The sequence below is a fragment of the Oncorhynchus masou genome, chromosome 20 (assembly GCF_036934945.1).
Source record: "Oncorhynchus masou masou isolate Uvic2021 chromosome 20, UVic_Omas_1.1, whole genome shotgun sequence".
Lineage (NCBI taxonomy): Eukaryota > Metazoa > Chordata > Actinopteri > Salmoniformes > Salmonidae > Oncorhynchus > Oncorhynchus masou.
Genome location: NC_088231.1, coordinates 25,120,412 through 25,138,429, shown reverse-complemented (window position 1 = coordinate 25,138,429; position 18,018 = coordinate 25,120,412). Strand labels below are relative to the sequence as shown.

General features: G+C 50.8%; 1 pseudogene; it reads left to right on the top strand.

Annotated features, from left to right (window-relative positions):
* Positions 1 to 18,018, top strand: part of LOC135506602 (E3 ubiquitin-protein ligase RNF38-like) — a 59,327-nt pseudogene that overhangs the window by 23,925 nt on the left and 17,384 nt on the right.

The window sequence follows — 18,018 nt, the reverse complement described above, 5'->3', positions numbered from 1 at the left end:
TGAAGAAGAGATGTGGGGACGATAAAGAAGAGATGTGGGGGTGACATGAAGAAGAGATGTGGGGGTGACATGAAGAAGAGATGTGGGGTGGGGTGGGGGGGGGGTGACATGAAGAAGAGATGTGGGGGCGGGACATGAAGAAGAGATGTGGGGGGGCGGGACATGAAGAAGAGATGTGGGGTGGGGGGCGGGACATGAAGAAGAGATGTGGGGGGCGGGACATGAAGAAGAGATGTGGGGGGGGCTGCTGATTTGTGGAGAGAGGGTGTAATGTGTTGGAGGGAGAAATGGTGACAAAATAATGGAGGGAAGAGGAAGTGGATAGAAATAGCTGATGCAATCTGAAGCTGATCCCTCCCTCTCTCACTCTTTCTCTCTCTGGCCCACCATCCCCTGTCTCTCTCTCTCTCTCTCTCTCTCTCGCTCTCTGTCTATCCCACCATCCTCTGTCTCTCTCTCGCTCTCTGTCTGTCCCACCATCCTCTCTCTCTTTCCCACCATCCTCTCTCTCTGGCCCACCATCCCCTGTCTCTCTCTGTCTCTCTCTCTCTCTCGCTCTCTGTCTATCCCACCATCCTCTCTCTCTTTCCCACCATCCTCTCTCTCTGGCCCACCATCCCCTGTCTCTCTCTGTCTCTCTCTCTCTCTCTGTCTGTCCCACCATCCTATCTCTCTTTCCCACCATCCCCCTTACAGCTGATGCACTCTGAAGCTTACAGAAAATCAATAGCAGTCAAGAGAAGCCACAATCTATCTCTCTCCATACTCTTTCTCTTGGATCTCCACCTCCCTCTCTGTCCCACCATCCCCCAGTCTCTTCTCTCCCCTCCATATATCTTTACCCATGCCTCTTCTCTCTCCTCCATATATCTTACCCATGCCTCTGTCTCCTCTCCTCCATATATCTTACCCATGCCTCTGTCTCCTCTCCTCCATATATCTTACCCATGCCTCTGTCTCCTCCCCTCCATATATCTTACCCATGCCTCTGTCTCCTCTCCTCCCTCCATATATCTTACCCATGCCTCTGTCTCCTCTCCTCCCTCCATATATCTTACCCATGCCTCTGTCTCTTCTCTCCCCTCCATATATCTTACCCATGCCTCTTGTCTCCTCTCCTCCCCTCCATATATCTTACCCATGCCTCTGTCTCTCCTCTCCTCCCCTCCATATATCTTACCCATGCCTCTGTCTCCTCTCCTCCCTCCATATATCTTACCCATGCCTCTGTCTCCTCTCCTCCCTCCATATATCTTACCCATGCCTCTGTCTCTTCTCCTCCCCTCCATATATCTTACCCATGCCTCTTGTCTCCTCTCCTCCCCTCCATATATCTTACCCATGCCTCTGTCTCCTCTCCTCCCCTCCATATATCTTACCCATGCCTCTGTCTCCTCTCCTCCCCTCCATATATCTTACCCATGCCTCTGTCTCCTCTCCTCCCCCTCCATATATCTTACCCATGCCTCTGTCTCCTCTCCTCCCCTCCATATGCCTCTGTCTCCTCTCCTCCCCTCCATATATCTTACCCATGCCTCTGTCTCCTCTCCTCCCTCCATATATCTTACCCATGCCTCTGTCTCCTCTCCTCCCCTCCATATATCTTACCCATGCCTCTGTCTCCTCTCCTCCCCTCCATATATCTTACCCATGCCTCTGTCTCCTCTCCTCCCCTCCATATATCTTACCCATGCCTCTGTCTCCTCTCCTCCCCCTCCATATATCTTACCCATGCCTCTGTCTCCTCTCCTCCCCTCCATATATCTTACCCATGCCTCTGTCTCCTCTGCCTCCTCCTCCATATCTTACCCATGCCTCTGTCTCCTCCCTCCCCTCCATATATCTTACCCATGCCTCTGTCTCCTCCCTCCCCCCATATATCTTACCCAGGCCTCTGTCTCCTCCACTCCCCTCCCCAGTCTCCCTCTTCTCCTTTATTTATTTTCCGCATCCTCATGGCAACCCTGACACCCCCCCCCCCTCACCCATGGCAACCCTGACACATCCCCCCTCACCCATGGCAACCCTGACACATCCCCCCCCCCCCCACACATCCACTCTATCCCCGCCCCTCACCCATGGCAACCCTGACACATCCACTCTATCCCCGCCCCTCACCCATGGCAACCCTGACACATCCACTCTATCCCCGCCCCTCACCCATGGCAACCCTGACACATCCACTCTATCCCCGCCCCACCCATGGCAACCCTGACACATCCACTCTATCCCCGGGCAACCCTGACACATCCACTCTATCCCCGCCCCTCACCCATGGCAACCCTGACACATCCACTCTATCCCCGCCCCTCACCCATGGAAAAGTGACACTGGAGTCATTTGGGACTCCAGTGTCCACTGGGAGAAGTCAAGGACAGACCAGGGCTGGTAGTGTGATGTCACACTACCAGAAGTACTGACGTACCCCAGTCAGACCTGCCGAAGGGAAAACAGACCCACTGGATAGAAGATGTGACGGAGTAACAGGCTGGTAGTGTGATGTGACGGAGTAACAGGCTGGTAGTGTGATGAGACGGAGTAACAGGCTGGTAGTGTGATGTGACGGAGTAACAGGCTGGTAGTGTGATGTGACGGAGTAACAGGCTGGTAGTGTGATGTGACGGAGTAACAGGCTGGTAGTGTGATGTGACGGAGTAACAGGCTGGTAGTGTGATGTGACGGAGTAACAGGCTGGCAGTGTGATGTGACGGAGTAACAGGCTGGCAGTGTGATGTGACGGAGTAACAGGCTGGCAGTGTGATGTGACGGAGTAACAGGCTGGTAGTGTGATGTGACGGAGTAACAGGCTGGTAGTGTGATGTGACGGAGTAACAGGCTGGTAGTGTGATGTGACGGAGTAACAGGCTGGTAGTGTGATGTGACGGAGTAACAGGCTGGTAGTGTGATGTGACGGAGTAACAGGCTGGTAGTGTGATGAGACGGAGTAACAGGCTGGTAGTGTGATGTGACGGAGTAACAGGCTGGTAGTGTGATGTGACGGAGTAACAGGCTGGTAGTGTGATGTGACGGAGTAACAGGCTGGTAGTGTGATGTGACGGAGTAACAGGCTGGTAGTGTGATGTGACGGAGTAACAGGCTGGTAGTGATGTCATCCGAAAACTGCTGCTTTAATCCTGGATTACTGGCTGTGGTGTGTGTGTGTGTGTGTGGTTTGTGTGGGTGTTTGGTGTGTGTGTGTGTTTGGTGTGTGCGCTATATCTGCTTCTGAATGTAAGGTGTGTTGCTCGTCCTTTTCTCTGATCTCACACACGCGCACACACACACACACACACACGATGCTAACTCGCACAAACATGTTTGTATGTTGAGGTCCAGATGTTTGATAATCAAAACAACAATAGGGGTTAAATCTCTAATCCTTTCATAGCCTTATTATCATGTAGCCTATATAGCGTAGTATCATCTAGTCTATATAGCGTGGTATCATCTAGTCTATATATAGCTGTAGTATCATCTAGTCTATATATAGCCGTAGTGTCATCTAGTCTATGTCTAGTGTCATCTAGTCTATGTAGCTGTAGTATCATCTAGTCTATATGTAGCATAGTATCATCTAGTCTATATATAGTGTCATCTAGTCTATGTAGCCGTAGTATCATCTAGTCTATATGTAGCATAGTATCATCTAGTCTATATATAGTATCATCTAGTCTATATAGCCGTAGTATCATCTAGTCTATATGTAGCGTAGTATCATCTAGTCTATATATAGTATCATCTAGTCTATATAGCCGTAGTATCATCTAGTCTATATGTAGCGTAGTATCATCTAGTCTATATAGCGTAGTATCATCTAGTCTATATAGCCGTAGTATCATCTAGTCTATATGTAGCGTAGTATCATCTAGTCTATATATAGTATCATCTAGTCTATATATATATATGTATATAGCCGTAGTATCATCTAGTCTATATATAGCCGTAGTATCATCTAGTCTATATATAGTATCATCTAGTCTATGTAGCGTAGTATCATCTAGTCTATATGTAGCCGTAGTATCATCTAGTCTATATATAGTATCATCTAGTCTATATGTAGCGTAGTATCATCTAGTCTATATGTAGCGTAGTATCATCTAATCTATATGTAGCCGTAGTATCATCTAGTCTATATATAGTATCATCTAGTCTATATATAGTATCATCTAGTCTATATATAGTATCATCTAGTCTATATATAGCAGTATCATCTAGTCTATATATAGTATCATCTAGTCTATATATAGCGTAGTATCATCTAGTCTATATATAGCGTAGTATCATCTAGTCTATATATAGTATCATCTAGTCTATGTAGCGTAGTATCATCTAGTCTATATGTAGTATCATCTAGTCTATGTAGCTGTAGTATCATCTAGTCTATGTAGCCGTAGTATCATCTAGTCTATATGTAGTATCATCTAGTCTATGTAGCTGTAGTATCATCTAGTCTATATGTAGCGTGGTATCATCTAGTCTATATGTAGCGTGGTATCATCTAGTCTATATGTAGCGTGGTATCATCTAGTCTATATGTAGCGTAGTATCATCTAGTCTATATGTAGCGTGGTATCATCTAGTCTATATGTAGCGTGGTATCATCTAGTCTATATGTAGCGTAGTATCATCTAGTCTATATGTAGCGTAGTATCATCTAGTCTATATGTAGCGTAGTATCATCTAGTCTATATGTAGCGTAGTATCATCTAGTCTATATGTAGCGTAGTATCATCTAGTCTATATGTAGCGTAGTATCATCTAGTCTATATGTAGCGTAGTATCATCTAGTCTATATGTAGCGTAGTATCATCTAGTCTATATGTAGCGTAGTATCATCTAGTCTATATGTAGCGTAGTATCATCTAGTCTATATGTAGCGTAGTATCATCTAGTCTATATGTAGCGTAGTATCATCTAGTCTATATGTAGCGTAGTATCATCTAGTCTATATGTAGCGTAGTATCATCTAGTCTATATGTAGCGTAGTATCATCTAGTCTATATGTAGCGTAGCGTCATCTAGTCTATATGTAGCGTAGCGTCATCTAGTCTATATGTAGCGTAGCCATCTAGTCTATATGTAGCGTCATCTAGTCTATATGTAGCCGTAGCGTCATCTAGTCTATATGTAGCCGTAGTATCATCTAGTCTATATGTAGCCGTAGCATCATCTAGTCTATATGTAGCTGTAGCATCATCTAGTCTATATGTAGTATCTCTAATGGTATCTCTGTGTCTAGGGGCCATAGGGGCCAGTCTACCACTGTTAATAACGGTATCTCTGTGTCTAGGGGCCAGTCTACCACTGTAGTTAATGGTATCTCTGTCTAGGGGCCAGTCTACCACTGTTAATAATGGTATCTCTGTGTCTAGGGGCCATAGGGTCATCTACCACTGTTAATAACGGTATCTCTGTGTCTAGGGGCCATAGGGGCCAGTCTACCACTGTAGTTAATGGTATCTCTGTGTCTAGGGGCCAGTCTACCACTGTAGTTAATGGTATCTCTGTGTCTAGGGGCCAGTCTACCACTGTTAATAATGGTTTTGTGTTTACCACTGTTAATATTTTTTGATTTAACTAGGCAAGTCCGTTAATAACCCATTCTTATTTTACCGGATGACACCGGGCCAATTGTGCGTCGCCCTATGGGATTCCCAATCACAGCCGGTTGTGATCCAGCCTGGATTTGAACCAAGGTCTGTAGTAATGATGGTATCTCTGTGTCTAGGAGCCGTAGGGGGAGGAGTCATCCTGACCATGCCTGTGGAGAGGAGGGTGACAAGGTGAGATCTACACACACACACACACACACACACACACACACACACACACACACACACACACACACACACAGTCATGATGACAGCTCCTCTAGAGTTTACAGATATGACCTCATGGTGAGAGAGAAACTGTCAGGTACATTCCTCTGGGCTGTGTGGAGGATGCTGCTTTCTGAGGAGGGCAGGAAGGGAGGAATGGTGGTCCAGGATAATACATAGATTTAAAATCAAGAGGTGGGGAGATGTGGTGGGAGTCTTAGGGGGGGTCTAGGGTTTTTGCGGGTCTCCTATTATAGACCACCTTGTCTGCTCCACTGGGAGTCTGGGCTGCATCATGTCTGACTCACTGCTAGCCTGGGAGTCTGGGCTGCATCATGTCTGACTCACTGCTAGCCTGGGATTCTGGGCTGCATCATGTCTACTTCGCTGACTCACTGCTAGCCTGCGAGTCTGGGCTGCATCATGTCTACTCCACTGCTAGCCTGGGAGTCTGGGCTGCAACATGTCTACTCCACTGACTCACTGCTAGCCTGGGAGTCTGGGCTGCACATGTCTACTCTGCTGACTCACTGCACAGAAGTTAACATACTTGAATAATGTGACATGGAATGTAGAAATGTGGAAACTCTTCGCACTAGGGGGTGGGCGGCCTATTGGCTAGAGGGGCGGTGGGCGGGCCTATTGGCTAGAGGGCGGTGGGCGGGCCTATTGGCTAGAGGGGCGGTGGGCGGGCCTATTGGCTAGAGGGGCGGTGGGCGGGCCTATTGGCTAGAGGGGCGGTGGGCGGCCTATTGGCTAGAGGGGCGGTGGGCGGGCCTATTGGCTAGAGGGGCGGTGGGCGGGCCTATTGGCTAGAGGGGCGGTGGGCGGGCCTATTGGCTAGAGGGGCGTGGGCGGGCCTATTGGCTAGAGGGGCGGTGGGCGGCTAGAGGGGCGGTGGGGGGCTAGAGGGGCGGTGGGCGGGCTAGAGGGGCGGTGGGCGGCCTATTGGCTAGTTAAATAAAGGGTAAATATAAATACAATGTCCATACAGGCTAGAATAACTTGACAATGCTAGAAGATACCGTAGCTTCCAGCTTTTTAGGCCAACTTTCCTTGCTAGCTAACAGCTAAAGCTAACAAGCTATCAATTCACTACTCCTAGTACTTTGTTTGCGAAATATGCTGATTTTATTTTCAAAACTGATTACCACACAAAGTGTTCATTCTCCTATTCAGTCTGTCTCGCGTCTCTTCCAAAGATGATCTATTGGGTCAGCTGACTGACTCCTGGGCCGTCCCCTCCTTGCCTCACGAATGATGTCATTACTGGTTAAAGAGACAGTGCACCCTTTTTTTATAAAATAAGCTAGAACTATGCCAATGTTGATCGGTACAATTCAAATAATACTGTATGTTCTCTTAGCAGTTTGCCAATACAATGAAATGAGCAACAACAAGCTCAATAACTCAACTCATCCACTCCTGTTGAATATCTATTCACCTGTATTGTGGGTGGAGCCAGGCTACATCTTGATTCACCCAGTTTATCAATAAAGATTTACCATTCAAATAAATGACTAACATGATGTTATTATGCAGTTAGATTGGTAAACACAGTCATTGATTTGTATTAATTGATTCATTAATAACATACAGGGTGGTCTCTGGAATTATGTGGACAAGTACAGTGTTAATGTAATGATATTGAACTTCCCAGCTATTTTGAAGAGCGCAACAGCTGAGTTTATCTGTTTGGATCAAGGTCCATTCTGTAACTTGGTCTAATATACCTACTTTTTCTGCCTTGGTGTCGTGGGGGTGGGGTGTCGTGGGGGGGTGGGGTGTCGTGACGCTGTGGGGTGGGGTGACGCTGTGGGGGGGGTGTGTCGTGACGCTGTGGGGGGGGGGGGGGTGTCATGACACAACTATAGAGGGGGTGGGGGTGTCAACAAGGGAGGTTAGCATTTTATATCATAAGAGCCCCTTAAATGTTAATGTTAATGTTAAGACATGCTAACCTCCCTGGTTATTGTAATGGTGAGAGGTTAGCATGTCTTGGGGGGTTATGATATGAAATGCTAACCTCCCTGGTTATTATAATGGTGAGAGGTTAGCTTGTCTTGGAGGGGTTATGATATGAAATGCTAACCTCCCTGGTTATTGTAATGGTGAGAGGTTAGCATGTCTTGGAGGGGTTATAATATAAAATGCTAACCTCCCTGGTTATTGTAATGGTGAGAGGTTAGCATGTCTTGGGGGGTTATAATATGAAATGCTAACCTCCCTGGTTATTGTAATGGTGAGAGGTTAGCATGTCTTGGAGGGTTATGATATAAAATGCTAACCTCCCTGGTTATTGTAATGGTGAGAGGTTAGCATGTCTTGGGAGGGTTATAATATGAAATGCTAACCTCCCTGGTTATTGTAATGGTGAGAGGTTAGCATGTCTTGGGAGGGTTATAATATAAAATGCTAACCTCCCTGGTTATTATAATGGTGAGAGGTTAGCATGTCTTGGGGGGTTGTTATGCTATTTGTGTGTCTTTCTCCCTCAGTGTCTGTGCCAGTCTGAAGCAGGAGTTGAACTGGACTAGTGCCGATGCTGAGGGTGTTATTGCCTGTAAAACCCAGTCTGCTCAGTGGCAGCTGCCTGCATCCTGTGGGTGTGACTGTGTGTCTGCAGCCTGCGATCCAGCTGTTTCCTGTTAGCAATCACGTTGTGTGTGTGTGTGTGTGTGTGTGTGTGTGTGTACACACACGTCACTCAGCGGCTGTGACTGTTTAGAGCTCTCTGTCAAAGATAGTGTCCTCAGTAAGTCGGCTTCTGTCTCCTATTCTCTGTTCTGTAACGTCTCAGTAGACTAGACCATCATGATTCAGTCTATACCCCCTGGTGGTAAGGCACACACATGCCCCCCCCCCTGGTGGTAAGGCACACCATGCCCCCCCCCCCCCCTGGTAAGGCACACACCATGCCCCCCCCACACACCATCCCCCCTGGTGGTAAGGCACACACCATGCCCCCTCCTGGTGGTGAGGCACACACCATGCCCCCCCCCCGGTGGTAAGGCACACACCATGCCCCCCCATCATGATTCCTATAACCCCCTGGTAAGGCACACACCATGCCCCCCCCCCCCCCCTAAGGTGGTAAGGCACACCATGCCCCCCCGGTGGTAAGGCACACACCATGCCCCCCCTGGTGGTGAGGCACACACCATGCCCCCTGGTGGTAAGGCACACACCATGCCCCCCCCCCTGGTGGTAAGGCACACACCATGCCCCCCCCTGGTGGTAAGGCACACACCATGCCCCCTGGTGGTAAGGCACACACCATGCCTCCCCCTGGTGGTAAGGCACACACCATGACCTCCAAATGCAACTTTCACAGCCAAGTCAAAGGGTTTCAAATGTCACTAAATGGTCACAGTCTGGAGACCTGCCACCTATCCTCCTGTAGCTGTACTGGGGGGTAGGTGGCAGGAGTAGTGTCATTAGTAGTGGTCTGCTAGGTTGCAGCCAGCTAGCTAGCTAGCATTAAGTAGCGTCACCGGAAGTGGTCTGCTAGGTTGCAGCCAGCTAGCTAACTAGCATTAAGTAGCATCATTGGTAGTGGTCTGCTAGGTTGCAGCCAGCACCAGCTAGCATTAAGTAGCGTCACCCCTGTCTGCTAGGTTGCAGCCAGCTAGCACAACTAGCATTAAGTAGCATCATTGGTAGTGGTCTGATAGGTTGCAGCCAGCTAGCATTAAGTAGCATCATTGGTAGTGGTCTGATAGGTTGCAGCTAGCTAGATCTCATTAGGTAACATCATCGGTAGTAGTCTGCTAGGTTGGGGGGGAGGGGGTGTAGTCATGGTGTGTGCCTTACCAACGGGGGGGGGTAGCCATGGTGTGTGTGCCTTGTTTGCATCAATGATTTGTTGTCACCAGATTGCAAATATCATATTTTAGTCAGAGATAATTTACTTTGTTTTAATTAAAAATCATTTTTCCTTTTTTAGTTCTAGTTTTTGGGGATCTATTTAGCCAGTTACAGTCTCGTCAATTGCCTCTGAAAAATAGGTGTGTTGAATATTTTTAGTCTCTGTAGTTGATGAAATGAACACTGGTGTGAATCGCACATGAGCTGGTGTGTGTGTGTGTGTGTGTGTGTGTGTGTGTGTGTGTGTGCGTGTGTACGAGGGAGTGAGCCCCTCTTTCCGGTAAGTGTGTGACTCACCGCTGACTGAAAAGTGTCCCCCAACTGCCTGTGAAAGTATGTCTCACTGGAGATGACTCTCCATATGGACCTGTATTCATGTCTCTCACTCAGAGGAAATGTCATGAGTCACAATATGGGGTAGAGTAGGCCCTGTGGGTTACTGAGCAACAATATGGGGTAGAGTAGGGATTGTGGGTTACTGAGCAACAATATGGGGTAGAGTAGGGATTGTGGGTTACTGAGCAACAATATGGGGTAGAGTAGGGCCTGTGGGTTACTGAGCAACAATATGGGGTAGAGTAGGGCCTGTGTGTTAATGGGGTAGAGTAGGCCCTGTGGGTTACTGAGCAACAGTATGGGGTAGAGTAGGGATTGTGGGTTACTGAGCAACAATATGGGGTAGAGTAGGGCCTGTGTGTTACTGAGCAACAATATGGGGTAGAGTGGGGCCTGTGGGTTAATGGGGGTAGAGTAGGGCCTGTGGGTTACTGAGCAACAATATGGGGTAGAGTAGGGCCTGTGTGTTACTGAGCAACAATATGGGGTAGAGTGGGGCCTGTGGGTTAATGGGGGTAGAGTAGGGCCTGTGGGTTACTGAGCAACAATATGGGGTAGAGTAGGGCCTGTGGGTTACTGAGCAACAATATGGGGTAGAGTAGGGCCTGTGGGTTACTGAGCAACAATATGGGGTAGAGTAGGGCCTGTGGGTTACTGAGCAACAATAGGGGGTAGAGTAGGGCCTGTGGGTTAATGGGGGTAGAGTAGGGCCTGTGGGTTACTGAGCAACAATATGGGGTAGAGTAGGGCCTGTGGGTTACTGAGCAACATATGGGGTAGAGTAGGGCCTGTGGGTTACTGAGCAACAATATGGGGTAGAGTAGGGCCTGTGGGTTAATGGGGGTAGAGTAGGGCCTGTGGGTTACTGAGCAACAATATGGGGTAGAGTAGGGCCTGTGGGTTAATGGGGGTAGAGTAGGGCCTGTGGGTTACTGAGCAACAATAGCATCATGAGTAGGGCCTGTGGGTTACTGAGCAACAATATGGGGTAGAGTAGGGATTGTGTGTTACTGAGCAACAATATGGGGTAGAGTAGGGCCTGTGGGTTACTGAGCAACAATATGGGGTAGAGTAGGGCCTGTGTGTTAATGGGGGTAGAGTAGGGCCTGTGGGTTACTGAGCAACAATATGGGGTAGTAGGGGCCTGTGGGTTACTGAGCAACAGTATGGGGTAGAGTAGGGCATCTGAGCAACAATATTGGGTAGTGGGCTGATGGGTTACTGAGCAACAGTATGGGGTAGAGTAGGGCCTGTGTGTTAATGGGGGTAGAGTGGGGCCTGTGGGTTACTGAGCAACAGTATGGGGTAGAGTAGGGACTGTGTGTTAATGGGGGTAGAGTAGGGCCTGTGGGTTACTGAGCAACTATATGGGGTAGAGTAGGGCCTGTGTGTTACTGAGCAACAATATGGGGTAGAGTAGGGCCTGTGGTTACTGAGCAACAATATGGGGTAGAGTAGGGCCTGTGGGTTAATGGGGGTAGAGTAGGGCCTGTGGGTTACTGAGCAACAATATGGGGTAGAGTAGGGCCTGTGTGTTAATGGGGGTAGAGTAGGGCCTGTGGGTTACTGAGCAACATATGGGGTAGAGTATATGGTAGAGTAGGGCCTGTGTGTTACTGAGCAACAATATGGGGTAGAGTAGGGCCTGTGTGTTAATGGGGGTAGAGTAGGGCCTGTGGGTTACTGAGCAACAATATGGGGTAGAGTAGGGCCTGTGTGTTAATGGGGGTAGAGTAGGGCCTGTGGGTTACTGAGCAACAATATGGGGTAGAGTAGGGCCTGTGTGTTACTGAGCAACAATATGGGGTAGAGTAGGGCCTGTGTGTTACTGAGCAACAATATGGGGTAGAGTAGGGCCTGTGGGTTACTGAGCAACAGTATGGGGTAGAGTAGGGCCTGTGGGTTACTGAGCAACAATAGGGGTAGAGTAGGGCCTGTGGGTTACTGAGCAACAGTATGGGGTAGAGTAGGGCCTGTGTGTTACTGAGCAACAGTATGGGGTAGAGTAGGGCCTGTGTGTTAATGGGGGTAGAGTAGGGCCTGTGGGTTACTGAGCAACAATATGGGGTAGAGTAGGGCCTGTGTGTTAATGGGGGTAGTAGGGATTGTGGGTTACTGAGCAACAATATGGGGTAGAGTAGGGCCTGTGTGTTACTGAGCAACAATATGGGGTAGAGTAGGGCCTGTGTGTTACTGAGCAACAATATGGGGTAGAGTAGGGCCTGTGGGTTACTGAGCAACAGTATGGGGTAGAGTAGGGCCTGTGGGTTACTGAGCAACAATAGGGGTAGAGTAGGGCCTGTGGTTACTGAGCAACAGTATGGGGTAGAGTAGGGCCTGTGGGTAGTGGGGGTAGAGTAGGGCCTGTGGGTTACTGAGCAACAATATGGGGTAGAGTAGGGACTGTGTGTTAATGGGGGTAGAGTAGGGCCTGTGGGTTACTGAGCAACAATATGGGGTAGAGTAGGGCCTGTGTGTTAATGGGGGTAGAGTAGGGCCTGTGGGTTACTGAGCAACAATATGGGGTAGAGTAGGGCCTGTGTGTTAATGGGGGTAGAGTAGGGATTGTGGGTTACTGAGCAACAATATGGGGTAGAGTAGGGCCTGTGTGTTACTGAGCAACAATATGGGGTAGAGTAGGGCCTGTGTGTTACTGAGCAACAATATGGGGTAGAGTAGGGCCTGTGGGTTACTGAGCAACAGTATGGGGTAGAGTAGGGCCTGTGGGTTACTGAGCAACAATAGGGGGTAGAGTAGGGCCTGTGTGTTACTGAGCAACAGTATGGGGTAGAGTAGGGCCTGTGGGTTACTGAGCAACAGTATGGGGTAGAGTAGGGCCTGTGGGTTACTGAGCAACAATAGGGGGTAGGTCCTTTGGGTTACTGAGCAACAGTATGGGGTAGAGTAGGGCCTGTGGGTTAATGGGGGTAGAGTAGGGCCTGTGGGTTACTGAGCAACAGTATGGGGTAGAGTAGGGCCTGTGGGTTACTGAGCAACAGTATGGGGTAGAGTAGGGACTGTGGGTTACTGAGCAACAATAGGGGGTAGAGTAGGGCCTGTGGGTTACTGAGCAACAATAGGGGGTAGAGTAGGGCCTATGTAGGGCCTTACTGAGCAACAATAGGGGGTAGAGTAGGGCCTGTGTGTTACTGAGCAACAATAGGGGGTAGAGTAGGGCCTGTGGGTTACTGAGCAACAATAGGGGGTAGAGTAGGGCCTGTGGGTTACTGAGCAACAATAGGGGTAGAGTAGGGCCTGTGGGTTACTGAGCAACAGTATGGGGTAGAGTAGGGCCTGTGGGTTAATGGGGGTAGAGTAGGGCCTGTGGGTTACTGAGCAACAATAGGGGTAGAGTAGGGCCTGTGGGTTACTGTATGGGGTAGAGTAGGGCCTGTGGGTTAGCAACAATATGGGGTAGAGTAGGGCCTGTGGGTTATCAACAATGGGGTAGAGTAGGGACTGTGTGTAATGGGGGTAGAGTAGGGCCTGTGGGTTACTGAGCAACAATATGGGGTAGAGTAGGGCCTGTGTGTTACTGAGCAACAATATGGGGTAGAGTAGGGCCTGTGGGTTACTGAGCAACAATATGGGGTAGAGTAGGGCCTGTGGGTTACTGAGCAACAATATGGGGTAGAGTAGGGCCTTTGGGTTACTGAGCAACAGTATGGGGTAGAGTAGGGCCTGTGGGTTACTGAGCAACAATATGGGGTAGAGTAGGGCCTTTGGGTTACTGAGCAACAGTATGGGGTAGAGTAGGGCCTTGGGTTACTGAGCAACAGTATGGGGTAGAGTAGGGCCTGTGGGTTACTGAGCAACAGTATGGGGTAGAGTAGGGCCTGTGGGTTACTGAGCAACAATAGGGGTAGAGTAGGGCCTGTGGGTTACTGAGCAACAATATGGGGTAGAGTAGGGCCTGTGGGTTACTGAGCAACAATAGGGGGTAGAGTAGGGCCTGTGGGTTACTGAGCAACAATAGGGGTAGAGTAGGGCCTGTGGGTTACTGAGCAACAATAGGGGGTAGAGTAGGGCCTGTGGGTTACTGAGCAACAATATGGGGTAGAGTAGGGCCTGTGGGTTAATGGGGGGGTAGAGTAGGGCCTACTGAGCAACAGTATGGGGTAGAGTAGGGCCTGTGGGTTACTGAGCAACAATATGGGGTAGAGTAGGGATTGTGGGTTACTGAGCAACAATATGGGGTAGAGTAGGGCCTGTGGGTTACTGAGCAACAATATGGGGTAGAGTAGGGCCTGTGGGTTACTGAGCAACAATATGGGGTAGAGTAGGGCCTGTGTGTTACTGAGCAACAGTATGGGGTAGAGTAGGGCCTGTGGGTTACTGAGCAACAATAGGGGGTAGAGTAGGGCCTGTGGGTTACTGAGCAACAATAGGGGGTAGAGGGGCCTGTGGGTTACTGAGCAACAATAGGGGGTAGAGTAGGGCCTGTGGGTTACTGAGCAACAATATGGGGTAGAGTAGGGCCTGTGGGTTAATGGGGGTAGAGTAGGGCCTGTGGGTTACTGAGCAACAGTATGGGGTAGAGTAGGGCCTGTGGGTTACTGAGCAACAATATGGGGGGTAGAGTAGGGCCTGTGTGTTACTGAGCAACAGTATGGGGTAGAGTAGGGCCTGTGGGTTACTGAGCAACAATAGGGGGTAGAGTAGGGCCTGTGGGTTACTGAGCAACAATAGGGGGTAGAGTAGGGCCTGTGTGTTAATGGGGGTAGAGTAGGGCCTGTGGGTTACTGAGCAACAATATGGGGTAGAGTAGGGCCTGTGGGTTACTGAGCAACAGTATGGGGTAGAGTAGGGCCTGTGGGTTACTGAGCAACAATATGGGGTAGAGTAGGGCCTGTGGGTTACTGAGCAACAATATGGGGTAGAGTAGGGCCTTTGGGTTACTGAGCAACAATATGGGGTAGAGTAGGGCCTGTGGGTTAATGGGGGTAGAGTAGGGATTGTGGGTTACTGAGCAACAATATGGGGTAGAGTAGGGCCTGTGTGTTACTGAGCAACAATATGGGGTAGAATAGGGCCTGTGTGTTAATGGGGGTAGAGTAGGGCCTGTGTGTTACTGAGCAACAATATGGGGTAGAATAGGGCCTGTGTTAATGTTAATGGGGGTAGAGTAGGGCCTGTGTGTTAATGGGGGTAGAGTAGGGCCTGTGGGTTAATGGGGGTAGAGTAGGGCCTGTGGGTTAATGGGGGTAGAGTAGGGCCTGTGGTTTAATGGGGGTAGAGTAGGGCCTGTGGGTTAATGGGGGTAGAGTAGGGCCTGTGTGTTAATGGGGGTAGAGTAGGGCCTGTGTGTTAATGGGGGTAGAGTAGGGCCTGTGTGTTAATGGGGGTAGAGTAGGGCCTGTGTGTTAATGGGGGTAGAGTAGGGCCTGTGTTAATGGGGGTAGAGTAGGGCCTGTGTGTTAATGGGGGTAGAGTGGGGCCTGTGTGTTAATGGGGGTAGAGTGGGGCCTGTGTGTTAATGGGGGTAGAGTGGGGCCTGTGTGTTAATGGGGGTAGAGTAGGGCCTGTGTGTTAATGGGGGTAGAGTAGGGCCTGTGTGTTAATGGGGGTAGAGTAGGGCCTGTGGGTTAATGGGGGTAGAGTAGGGCCTGTGTGTTAATGGGGGTAGAGTAGGGCCTGTGTGTTAATGGGGGTAGAGTAGGGCCTGTGTGTTAATGGGGGTAGAGTAGGGCCTGTGTGTTAATGGGGGTAGAGTAGGGCCTGTGTGTTAATGGGGGTAGAGTAGGGCCTGTGTGTTAATGGGGGTAGAGTAGGGCCTGTGTGTTAATGGGGGTAGAGTGGGGCCTGTGTGTTAATGGGGGTAGAGTGGGGCCTGTGTGTTAATGGGGGTAGAGTGGGGCCTGTGTGTTAATGGGGGTAGAGTGGGGCCTGTGTGTTAATGGGGGTAGAGTAGGGCCTGTGTGTTAATGGGGGTAGAGTAGGGCCTGTGTGTTAATGGGGGTAGAGTAGGGCCTGTGTGTTACTGGGGGTAGAGTGGGGCCTGTGTGTTAATGGGGGTAGAGTAGGGCCTGTGTGTTAATGGGGGTAGAGTAGGGCCTGTGTGTTACTGAGCAACAATATGGACTGTTAATCAGAGGGTCTGCTACATCTCTATTGATTCATGATGGAGTTATAGGTGGTATGTGAACCTAACTCGGTTTCATCTCTCCTCCTCGCTCTCCCCCCTCCTCCTCACTCTCCCCCTCTCCTCCTTGCTCTCCCCCTCTCCTCCTCGCTCTCCCTCTCTCCTCAGCTCTCCCCTCTCCTCCTCCCTCCCCTCTCCCCCTCTCCCCCTCTCTCCTCGCTCTCCCCCTCTCCTCCTCGCTCTCCCCCTCCCCTCCCCCCTCGCTCTCCCCCTCCTCCTCGCTCTCCCCCTCTCCTCCTCGCTCTCCCCTCTCCCTCGCTCCCCCTCTCTCCTCGCCTCCCACCTCCTCCCCTCGCTCTCCCCCCTCCTCCTCGCTCTCCCCCTCCCTCCTCGCTCCCCCCTCTCCTCCTCGCTCTCCCCTCTCCTCCTCGCTCTCCCCCTCCTCCTCGCTCTCCTCCCCCTCTCTCCTCCTCGCTCTCCCCCTCTCCTCCTCGCTCTCCCCCTCTCCACCTCGCTCTCCCCCTCTCCTCCTCGCTCTCCCCCTCTCCGCTTCCCCCTCCCCTGGGAGAGGAGGGGGCCTCCTCGCTCTCCCCCTCTCCTCCTCGCTCTCCCCCTCTCCCACCTCGCTCTCCCCCTCTCCACCTCGCTCTCCCCCTCCCACCTCGCTCTCCCCTCTCCTCCTCGCTCTCCCCCTCTCCTCCCGCTCTCCCCCTCTCCACCTCGCTCTCCCCCTCCTCCTCGCTCTCCCCCTTCCCCCTCCTCCTCGCTCTCCTCCTCGCTCTCCCCCTCTCCTCCCTCCTCTCCTCCTCCCCCTCCCCTCTCTCCTCCCTCCTCCCCTCCCCCTCTCCTCCCTCCCTCCCTCGCTCTCCCCCTCCCCTCCTCCTTCTCCTCGCTCTCCCCCCCTCCCCTCCTCGCTCTCCCCCTCCTCCTCCCCCCTCCTCCTCGCTCTCCCCCTCCTCCTCCTCGCTCTCCCCCTCCACCTCGCTCTCCCCCACCTCCTCGCTCGCTCCCCCTCTCCCCTTCCCATCCCTTCCAACAGAATGAGGACAGTCCCAGTCCAAAGCGTCAGAGACTATCTGGCCAATCCGTGCTGGATCTCTCCACGGTGGCCCCACCCTCCAACCCCTCTCCACCAATGAGGCCATGGGAGCTGCCCCACAGTCGCAGACCTCCCCTAACCCCCCACCCCCATTACCACCAGGAGCGCTGCCATACACCTGTCAGACACAGACACAGGTAAGAGACTTACCTCACCTGGTACTGTGCTCTTCAGCTTGGTGACTTTGTTCGTTTGTTAGTTCGGCGAGCCAGTCCAGCCAGCCAGCCAGTTAGCCAGTCAGTCAGCCAATTAGCCAACCAGTCAGTCAGTTAGCCAACCAGTCAGTCAGTAAGCCAACCAGTCAGTCAGTAAGCCAACCAGTCAGTCAGTAAGCCAGCCAGTCAGTCAGTAAGCCAACCAGACAGCCAATTAGCCAGCCAATTAGCCAGCCAGTTAGCCAGCCAGTCAGTCATTTAACCAGTTAGCCAACCAGTCAGTCAACCAGTCAGTCAGTTAGCCAACCAGTCAGTCAGTTAGCCAACCAGTCAGTCAGTTAGCCAACCAGTCAGTCAGTTAGCCAACCAGTCAGTTAGCCAACCAGTCAGTCAGTTAGCCAACCAGTCAGTCAGTTAACCAGTCAGCCAACCAGTCAGTCAGTTAACCAGTCAGCCAACCAGTTTAACCAGTCAGCCAACCAGTCAGTCAGTTAACCAGTCAGCCAACCAGTCAGTCAGTTAACCAGTCAGCCAACCAGTCAGTCAGTTAACCAGTCAGCCAACCAGTCAGTCAGTTAACCAGTCAGCCAACCAGTCAGTCAGTTAACCAGTCAGCCAACCAGTCAGTCAGTTAACCAGTCAGCCAACCAGTTAGTGCCA